Below are 11,636 nucleotides of genomic sequence, written 5' to 3' on the forward strand. Positions count from 1 at the left end.
GGATTGGCTGCCATAGGTTCTAGTAAGGTATTGATAGATGCCAGGAAGGGGGACCGGAGGGTAGGTGGACGATAGAGAAGAGTTCCTTTGAAGGATTGCACGGGAGAAAGCATAATAGAAAAAGTTAATGCTTCGGCAGACTCGCTATCAATGGGTTCTATCCTTGATACAAGGTTTTTTCTATATATAATGGCTATACCACCGCCTCTTTTCCCTGGGGATCTATCCTGCTTGACCACATGATATCCATCCGGGGTGGCCGTACAGAAATCTGGGCCAGATGCTTGATCCGCCCAGGTTTCAGTGATAAAGAGGAGATCTATGTTTTGACTGGTTATAAATTCATAGATTTCCTCTTTGTGTTTTATAAGAGAGCGAGCGTTAATAAGCGCACAATAAGTGTGTTTGGCCTTTAAATCTCCTCGGGATGGATTCTGCGTTTGTTGATGAAAAGGAAGTGTCAGATTATATAAACAGTTTAGGCATTGAGAGGATTGTAAGTTAAAAAGAGAGTCTGAGTTAAAATGAGGACAGCGAGAGCCTCCCATGGTGTTCCTTATGTCCCTAAGTTGAGTGCTGGTATAAGTAATTGCCTCGCCTCCATGATGTGATGAGGTCTGGGGGGGCCAGGCGACATTGCGCTAAGCGTGATCTTAGCGCGGACGGGCGCAGACGGGCACCCCTTTGGCGCGGCTTCGGCGCCCCTGCGGCGCGTCCACAGAGCGCTTCCGCTGCGCGTCCGGAAGATCATGTGTAAGATATAGTCTAGCCCCTCCTCCAGCTAGACCGCAACCTCTGGTCCTGCCGGGCTCCGGGACTGACTCAAGATGGCGCCCTGCCCTCCACACTAACGGCAATGCAGCTGCGATGGACCGGGGCAGGGGGAGCACAATTCACAACAGGTAGGTAAAGGAAATGTCAATTGATGTTGCAGCAGCAATTAGATTAATAAAACAGTGGTTTTTAAAATGCGAGTGGAAAATGATAAAAACGAGCAATTTGGCGATCAATAAGCAGAAGAGTACACAGTAATATTAATCATTACATTAGCGTGCCTCGCGTCTGCCCCTCAGCGTTTTAGCAGAGCCCTAGGAGCTGCCACCACCTACCACTACCGCTTCGCGCTTCAGTCTGTCTGCCAAGATATAGTCTAGCCCCTCCTCCAGCTAGACCGCAACCTCTGGTCCTGCCGGGCTCCGGGACTGACTCAAGATGGCGCCCTGCCCTCCACACTAACGGCAATGCAGTCGCGATGGACCGGGCAGGGGGAGCACAATTCACAACAGGTAGGTAAAGGAAATGTCAATTGATGTTGCAGGAGCAATTAGATCAATAAAACAGTGGTTTTTAAAATGCGAGTGGAAAATGATAAAAACAAGCAATTTGGCGATCAATAAACAGAAGAGTACACAGTTATATTAATCATTACATTAGCGTGCCTCGCAGTCTGCCCCTCAGCGTTTTAGCAGAGCCGTAGGAGCTGCCACCACCTACCACTACCACTTTTAGTGTAAGCAGATATCTTTTTGTTGTTGATTTAATAAGAAAGAGAATAGGATTGAAATTTTAGACATTTATAGGTATTTGTGTGTTTTAATGAATTTATATTCAAATTTGTACTTTACTTGCTTTGTACTAGAAGGGCTATGCCCCACTATGTATCATTTTGGGTGGTTCCCATGGAACCTTGTATATTTTTGAAAGAGCCATTAACTATTTACAATATAAAATGTACTTGTCGTATGAATGTGTGATTTTAAACATTGTTAAAATGGTAAGCTATTGCAAAATGTATTTATTGACGGTATTTTATCTATATTGTTTTTTTAAATCTAAGAAAGGTCTTGTATTGGGACATTGATTCCCAACAACTGCACACTGTTGGGTGGGATACCCTTTGAAATGTTATTATATGATATTTTCATGTTGAATGTAATCTTTTATGTTTTTGTAAATCGAAATAAAGATTATTGATCTGAGTCCAGATTCCATATTCAAAAATGCAAGGGATCGGCCTGCAGTAGAAGTACAATTTTGTTATTAAACAACAAGAAGGGAAACATTGACTTGAGTCACTTTTAGTGTGTAGATTAAATAATAGTACACAATTGAATTCCCTTCATGCACAACAAACAACACCAACACAAACACCAATCACTCAGAATCAGCGTCTAATGCATGCCATCATTACCTGTTCCTTGTTCTCATCTTAAGTTAGGGGGCAGTCTCTCTCGGCTCAGAAAGGAGGATAGCTAAAGTAGTCATCATGTTACACTTCTTTTGGAGGGACTCGATGGGGCAAAATGTTCTTGTACTATTCTCCATCCAATCATCATCTGGCTTGAGGGAAATGGATTTAGGGTGAGTCAGGAGGATGGAGCAGGACTCGAAAGAGTGGACTTAAGTTAAGTGCACACAGCTGCAATGCCAATATGGCAATAAAAAAGACTAGAAGACGGTGGTGATGGATTTGTTGTGATTTGAAGTTTGAAACCAGAGAGACAGAGACACACACAAATAAAGGTAAATAAGGAAGCAAGAAAGTAAGAAGTTCAGAGCCTAGTTGTCAGGGAAGTATAGCTTGTCCTCTGGTGGTTCTACCAGAGATAGGAAATCATCTAACACACTACTTCTGTCATCTAAGTCGCTGTCCTCTTCTTCCTGCGTTGATTCACGTGTTTTGTAATTCGGTAGTATAAAGTGCTGATTCATTTTGATCATGGTTAACCTCTCCACGTTTTTGGGCGAGAGACTGGTCCTTTTCACTGTTACAATGGCACCAGCAGCACTGAAAACCCGCTCAGAAGAGACACTTGCGACAGGGCAAGCCAGATAGTTTATCCCCAGCCTGCTGAGTACTGGCCATTGGCCCCTTTTCCCATACCAATACAGCAATGGGTTTTGATCAATGTAGACCTCTGTTGGGTCATCCAGATACGCCTGGACCATCCGCTCAATGTTCAGGGGTGCTCCACTTTGCTGGGCCTCTTTTGGCTGTGCATCAGCACTGGACCTAGCAAGCCCTTGCTGTAAATACCAATCCTGAGCCGATTTTACTGGGGCTGATGATCCGGTTCTTGCTGTTGTCGATAGTGTTGGTGACTGCACTGAGCCAAACGCACTGCCCTCAGGCGCTGAAGTTGAACTTGACGCCGGATGCCCTGCTGCAGTACTTGTTGTGGGTTTGAGTAGCGGGCCTTTAATTTACAGCCGTTCATTTTCCAACTCACTGGCTGCCTCAGCTATCCAAGTTTTTTACTGGGCAACATCCACTTCTGAGAAAGGAATTAATGTCTTAGTGTTCAGAGCCGATTTGTACCGTGGATCCAGAATTGTGGCACAAATGTAATGTTTTTCTGAAAAAATGCGAGTTTGCACCCTTGTATTTTCAGCTAAGCGACGGGATAAGCTCTCCACCAACTAATATGCTTCATTTTTCCTCCACACCGGTGTACATTTCAGACACTTCCTTCAGCTGTTGCTGTAGCATGTTCAACAATGGGATAGTTTGGCCCATAGTACAGTCCTCCTTGCTAACTTCACGTGTGAACATTTCAAAAGGAAGTAGCATCTCTGTCAGGCATTTAACTAGGCCCCATTGGTCCATCTGTAGGGTCATGCCTTTCACAGCCGCATCCCTTATTCTTTGCATGACATAGTCATTGATTGGTCTGTACTGATCAAACGACGATCAAGCATGTAATAAGTGGAGTTCCAATGTGTTGGCACCTCCTGGAGGAGTGCTTTGACTGGCATTCTATGCTCACGTTGAATGATCCTCAGCTGCTTCCGGGCTTTAAAAGAATGGCTGAAATGTGTGCATATTCTTCAGCAGGTGGTCAGTAAGTTGCTGACTCTGGCTTCTTTTTTCAGAAAGTCTTGAACAATAATGTTAATGCAGTGCGCCAAACACAGGACCCTGAAATAGCCACCATCCTGCATGGCCCTAACTATATTACTGCCATTATCCGTGGCAACAAAACCAATGTTAAACCCTCTTGGGCACAGCCATTCAAAGACTTTGCTGTTAAACTGTTCCAAAATGTTTACAGCAATATGAGATTTCTCCATGGTGAACAACGCTACAGTTGCATGTTTCTGAGTAGCATTAAAAATCTCAGCAGTGTCAACAACACCTGCTTCCGATATATTTTCTCTAAACCTCAACAAAAGAGATCCAGTGTGCAGTGATGCACATGTAATCAGTGGCTTGGCAACTGGTCCACATGTCTATTGTCAGGTGGATATTGTGAACAGCACTCTGCTGTCAAGCTTGTCCAAGCAATTCCAGTACATCGTGATATAGTGCTGGAACAGCAAGTCTGACGAAATAGGACCGGCTGGGAACCTTCCATCTTGGGCAGATGGCTGTCACAAATTCAAGGAAACCCACCCCTTCCACAGATGGTCCAGCGCTAACGTTTTAACCAGCTTCGCATTGTACAAACGTGCCATTGGGTGGTTTGCGTTTGTACTGCCCCTCCGACCTAAGCATGCTGACTATGGTAGGCTGGATTTTTTTCCTTTCTGGTGCAGCTGATGCAGGTGACATAACAGTGTAGCCATTTTTGAGACGTTGACAACAAGGGCTTTCATGGTATACTGTGTACACTCAGGAAGGATAGGAGAGAAAAAGAACAAAAACAAAAATACAAATGTAATGGAAGTGTAACCTGCATTCAGGGAGCTGCAGCAGGCAAAGGGGATGGAAGCGTTAAGCCAAGAGGGACAAAGGAAAGACATGCAGGCCTATATGGAAAAACCAGCACACTACTAAACTACCACCACAAAATGGCCACCAGCCACATGGTCACTCACAGTCACAACAAGCTGGAGCCTGGAAAACAATGAACTCAAGCAGGCCTATATGGCTAGATAAAGGAGGCATGCTAAACAACACAGCTTTAATGCAAAAATGCAAAAACAAAAATCCACAGGGCTAAACAAGGTTTGAAAGTTATACAACAACCACACCATGCACACATCCAACAAAGGCATTTATTTAACACACACCAAAAAGTGATATACCCCAAAAAATACACATTTTGCAATTCAATTCAATGCCATCCGTGCCCTAAATGATGTTTGAATTCAACAGACACAACAGAAACAGATGTTTCATGCACCCATGAGTAGCTCTGGGACTACTGGCTGAAAGGCCTATTGGCAGACTAGGCCACAAGCTTGCAGGCCTATGGCAAAAGCACATTGCCTGGCTTCATAATGGCCGTCAGCCACATGGCCAGGCCTACAACAAGAAAGGAAAGACAGACAATGCAGGCCTATGGCAAAAGCACACTGCCTGACTTCAAAATGGCCGCCAGCCACATGGCCAGGCCCACAATAACAAGAAAGCGAAGACGACAATGCAGGCCTATGGCAAAAACACACTGCTTTGCTTCAAAATGACTGCCAGCCACACCACACACACACACAACAAAGGCATTTATTTAACACACACCAAAAAAGTGAAATACCACAAAAAATACACATTTTGCAATTCAATCCAATGCCATCCATGCCCTAAATGATGTTTAATTTCAACAGACACCACAGAAACAGTTGTTTCATGCACCCATGACTAGCTCTGGACCTACTGGCTACTCACAATACATTTTTTTTTTAATGATGAAAAGTATCAACATTGTCGTTGCGGCAACTGCAATGCCCCAATCAAAGCGTGGAAGGGTATACTCAGATGTGAGTCCCTTGCTCATTGCACCATCAGGATTCAAGCAAGCCGGGCCGACGACGCCTGAAATGGCAGAAACCGGTCCCCGGAAGCTTGTTTCCTTCCCAGTACAAGAATTGGCTTGATAGTTTGGTTAGCCCTGTTCCCATCATGCACTGGGACAGGAACAGACTAATTTGCATATAGCCAAGTTCTGAGCTGGGATGGTGCAGTGAGCTAAAAAACGGTGATGGATCAAGCCCTGATCTTTGGACTGGGTAAGAGTGGTCTGCTTAATTCAGGCACTCTGTTCATCACCACCCCCTTTTCTGAATCATTTTGTCCACCATAAGCGTGGAAGGGTATACTCAGATGTGAGTCCCTTGCTCATTGCACCATCAGGATTCAAGCAAGCCGGGCCGACGACGCCTGAAATGGCAGAAACCGGTCCCCGGAAGCTTGTTTCCTTCCCAGTACAAGAATTGGCTTGGTAGTTTGGTTTGCCCTGTTCCCATCATGCACTGGGACAGGAACAGACTAATTTGCATATAGCCAAGTTCTGAGCTGGGATGGTGCAGTGAGCTAAAAAACGGTGATGGATCAAGCCCTGATCTTTGGACTGGGTAAGAGTGGTCTGCTTAATTCAGGCACTCTGTTCATCACCACCCCCTTTTCTGAATCATTTTGTCCACCATAAGCGTGGAAGGGTATACTCAGATGTGAGTCCCTTGCTCATTGCACCATCAGGATTCAAGCAAGCCGGGCCGACGACGCCTGAAATGGCAGAAACCGGTCCCCGGAAGCTTGTTTCCTTCCCAGTACAAGAATTGGCTTGGTAGTTTGGTTTGCCCTGTTCCCATCATGCACTGGGACAGGAACAGACTAATTTGCATATAGCCAAGTTCTGAGCTGGGATGGTGCAGTGAGCTAAAAAACGGTGATGGATCAAGCCCTGATCTTTGGACTGGGTAAGAGTGGTCTGCTTAATTCAGGCACTCTGTTCATCACCACCCCCTTTTCTGAATCATTTTGTCCACCACAAGCGTGGAAGGGTATACTCAGATGTGAGTCCCTTGCTCATTGCACCATCAGGATTCAAGCAAGCCGGGCCGACGACGCCTGAAATGGCAGAAACTGGTCCCCGGAAGCTTGTTTCCTTCCCAGTACAAGAATTGGCTTGGTAGTTTGGTTTGCCCTGTTCCCATCATGCACTGGGACAGGAACAGACTAATTTGCATATAGCCAAGTTCTGAGCTGGGATGGTGCAGTGAGCTAAAAAACGGTGATGGATCAAGCCCTGATCTTTGGACTGGGTAAGAGTGGTCTGCTTAATTCAGGCACTCTGTTCATCACCACCCCCTTTTCTGAATCATTTTGTCCACCATAAGCGTGGAAGGGTATACTCAGATGTGAGTCCCTTGCTCATTGCACCATCAGGATTCAAGCAAGCCGGGCCGACGACGCCTGAAATGGCAGAAACCGGTCCCCGGAAGCTTGTTTCCTTCCCAGTACAAGAATTGGCTTGGTAGTTTGGTTTGCCCTGTTCCCATCATGCACTGGGACAGGAACAGACTAATTTGCATATAGCCAAGTTCTGAGCTGGGATGGTGCAGTGAGCTAAAAAACGGTGATGGATCAAGCCCTGATCTTTGGACTGGGTAAGAGTGGTCTGCTTAATTCAGGCACTCTGTTCATCACCACCCCCTTTTCTGAATCATTTTGTCCACCATAAGCGTGGAAGGGTATACTCAGATGTGAGTCCCTTGCTCATTGCACCATCAGGATTCAAGCAAGCCGGGCCGACGACGCCTGAAATGGCAGAAACCGGTCCCCGGAAGCTTGTTTCCTTCCCAGTACAAGAATTGGCTTGGTAGTTTGGTTTGCCCTGTTCCCATCATGCACTGGGACAGGAACAGACTAATTTGCATATAGCCAAGTTCTGAGCTGGGATGGTGCAGTGAGCTAAAAAACGGTGATGGATCAAGCCCTGATCTTTGGACTGGGTAAGAGTGGTCTGCTTAATTCAGGCACTCTGTTCATCACCACCCCCTTTTCTGAATCATTTTGTCCACCACAAGCGTGGAAGGGTATACTCAGATGTGAGTCCCTTGCTCATTGCAGCATCAGGATTCAAGCAAGCCGGGCCGACGACGCCTGAAATGGCAGAAACCGGTCCCCGGAAGCTTGTTTCCTTCCCAGTACAAGAATTGGCTTGGTAGTTTGGTTTGCCCTGTTCCCATCATGCACTGGGACAGGAACAGACTAATTTGCATATAGCCAAGTTCTGAGCTGGGATGGTGCAGTGAGCTAAAAAACGGTGATGGATCAAGCCCTGATCTTTGGACTGGGTAAGAGTGGTCTGCTTAATTCAGGCACTCTGTTCATCACCACCCCCTTTTCTGAATCATTTTGTCCACCACAAGCGTGGAAGGGTATACTCAGATGTGAGTCCCTTGCTCATTGCACCATCAGGATTCAAGCAAGCCGGGCCGACGACGCCTGAAATGGCAGAAACCGGTTCCCGGAAGCTTGTTTCCTTCCCAGTACAAGAATTGGCTTGGTAGTTTGGTTTGCCCTGTTCCCATCATGCACTGGGACAGGAACAGACTAATTTGCATATAGCCAAGTTCTGAGCTGGGATGGTGCAGTGAGCTAAAAAACGGTGATGGATCAAGCCCTGATCTTTGGACTGGGTAAGAGTGGTCTGCTTAATTCAGGCACTCTGTTCATCACCACCCCCTTTTCTGAATCATTTTGTCCACCATAAGCGTGGAAGGGTATACTCAGATGTGAGTCCCTTGCTCATTGCACCATCAGGATTCAAGCAAGCCGGGCCGACGACGCCTGAAATGGCAGAAACCGGTCCCCGGAAGCTTGTTTCCTTCCCAGTACAAGAATTGGCTTGGTAGTTTGGTTTGCCCTGTTCCCATCATGCACTGGGACAGGAACAGACTAATTTGCATATAGCCAAGTTCTGAGCTGGGATGGTGCAGTGAGCTAAAAAACGGTGATGGATCAAGCCCTGATCTTTGGACTGGGTAAGAGTGGTCTGCTTAATTCAGGCACTCTGTTCATCACCACCCCCTTTTCTGAACCAATCAAATAAACAACACCAACTTACTTGTAAAATCTCAAATCCAAAAGTCCTCAAATCCAATGATATATGATGCAGCAGACACAAAGAGTGATCCTTCCAGCTCCAAATCCAAATGAAAAGGGAACAGGACATGGATAAAGCACTTGGAGGAGCCTGCTGGACAGGAACAGGAAGTTGGAGACTCTGGGGCACTTCCTTCCTCTCCAAAAAAAAGTAAAACAAGAAAAAGGACTCCTTGCACAAAAAAATACAGCCAAATGTCAATCTGAGGAGTTTTTTTCATCCAAATCATCATTTTCGAGAAGGTTTCATCCTGCTCGAGAGATATTGTTCTCCAGATTGCAAATTTTGCGTGTTCGGCATCGCGAGCTTCACCAAACTTCCGCCGGATGTCCGATGGCGCGTCTGGATGACGTATTTGCGATCACATACTCTTGCGGGATCGCGTGGGCGGCTACCAAAATCTTGTGGTGCATACGATTGGATAGGAAAACAAGGGAACATTTTCGCTATGCCGTGGATCGAGTTTTTGGTAACTCCACGTTCTACGCGGAGTTGGCAAAAATCCGTAAACTCCGCAAGCGGATTTTACCGCCCAGGGTTTTTTTGTTTTAAAAAAAAGTTATTATTGAAATTATACAACATTACGGAGACACCACTTACATCAAATCAATAATAAAGACAGATCTACATTGTGGCGCAACTTAGAGCATGTCATGAAGCAAAACAGTACTAAGAATGCAAAAGGAGTGCAAAGAGACAAGCATACCTTGCAGATCTTAAAATAAATATGACTTTACCGCCCAGGGTTAATCTTCACAGTATGAAAACATTGTGCATACATTGATAAAAGAAGACATGTTATCAACATGGCATGTGAACTTTAACTCACATCGATAGGCCATAGTAGCTACACCATTTCCTCCACACTCGCTCATGTTTTTGGGTGCAGCCAAGAGCAATGGAAATAGGCTTCTCCTGGAGCACGCACCAATCCACCCCCCTACGCCAATTTTTAATCGTGGGTGGTCTCCGCTGTTTCCAAGCATGTGCTACATCTCTCTTAGCGACCAAGCAGGCCAAACCCAAGAAGGCCATCTCTGCCTGCAGGCCCCCAAACTCTTCCACGATTCCCAGCAGTGCATTACGTGTGGGTAAGCCCAGGGGGCAGCCCAAGACAGCTGAAAACACCCAACCCACTTCCTCCCAAAAGGGCCACAGGACCAGGCCGTCCCATGCCATGTGGAAGAAATCTGCTGCTGGAAGAGAGCGCAATGCATGCACGCAGCTTGACTGGTAGTTGGCAGGTACTACAGACACCTTGGGACGAGGTATGTTGTATGAAGGTTGTTAAATTGCATGCCTCTTGCCACTCATCCGCCTCCAAGTCCCCCACCTAAGAAGCCCATCTTTGCTTGGCACGCTCAATGTCATCAGGAGCATCAGGAGCATGGATGACCAACAAGCAGTAGATAAAGGCGGTAGCACGCTTCCCCAAACTCCCCAAGAAGATCCTGGCCTTGAGTGGATTGTATTCCTGAAGCGGGTCGTCTGGGAGATCCTGGGCCTGCAGGACATGGCGCAATTGAAGATAGTGAAAAACTGTGAGTTGGAAAGGGCATAGCGATCTGAAATTACACCAAATTGTCCCCTTTGTAGACATCCCCTAGGTAAGATCCCAATCCGATCCCATGGAGTAAAGCCCTCCAAAGTAGAGAGGTGGTGGAGCCAAGTTCCCTGCCACAGTGGTATCATCTCAGTAAAACAATAGTCCCAACGGGTGACATGGAGAGCAGCCCTCCAGAAGGCAATGGATGTACGCATACAAGAAGGCATTGTTGAGGGTAAACACACTCTGTGCAAAAGATCAAGCAGACCATCTGGGCCCACTGAGTAAGTCTCCAGGCGATGTACAGGCTTGTCCCATCCTCCCATGAACCAGTCGTTAATTTGTACTAGGTGGGCAGCTAAGTATTAAAGATACATGTCCGATATGTCCAAGCCACCATCAAAGGGGGATCTATGCAATATTTGAAAAGCTACCTTGTGCCAACCTCTTGCCCATACAAAGTTGTTAAGTTTGGCAATCAGGGAACAGTACCATTTGCAAGGGATGAGGTAGGGATAATTTACCAGTACGTATAGATAGCGCAGTAGGTACATCATCTTAAGTAGGGCGGTGTGCCCCAGAGGATTCCGCGGGAGGATGGCCCAACGACCCAAGTCTCGGTCGAGCGCCTGAGTCAGTCGGGAACTTAATATTCCAGGCCAAGTCTGGGAGGGGACACACATGAATCCCGATATATTTGAAAGAATTACGCCGAACAGGAATATTAGGGCACCAATCCACCCCTGCGCATCTCCCCTCACCTCCACCAAGCAGGACTTGCCTTCATTAGTTCAGAGACCTGATGCATCACCAAACAAAACAAAGGAGCTTCAGGCACCTAGGCCAGAAAGTTGCTGGTCCTTAAGGAGCAAAAGAATCTTGTGTGCATATAGAGCAGTACGGTCTTTAAAGTCGTTCCCCAGGAACCAGCCCAAAATCTGGGCGTCACAGTGGATAAGCCGCGCAGAGGCTCGATCGCCAGCGTGAATAACAGTGGGGAGAGTGGGCAACCCTGGTGCGCACCCGGCTGGATGGGAAAGGAAGGAGAAAGAACACCATTTACTCGGACCGGAGCATTTGGGGCATTGTAGAGGAGGCCGATCATACGATGGAAAATTAGTCTCAACTCGGCCCATTGAAGCACCTTGTCCAAAAAAAACAAGAGACCATGTCAAAGCCCTTAGTGAAATCTATGAGTAGGAGGGCCAGTGTACCATCCAAGTCTTGCGTCTGAGAAAGAGCGGAGTGAACTATCTAGA

Source organism: Lissotriton helveticus, chromosome 5_1 (genome assembly GCF_964261635.1).
Source record: "Lissotriton helveticus chromosome 5_1, aLisHel1.1, whole genome shotgun sequence".
In the NCBI taxonomy this organism is placed as follows: Eukaryota; Metazoa; Chordata; class Amphibia; order Caudata; family Salamandridae; genus Lissotriton; species Lissotriton helveticus.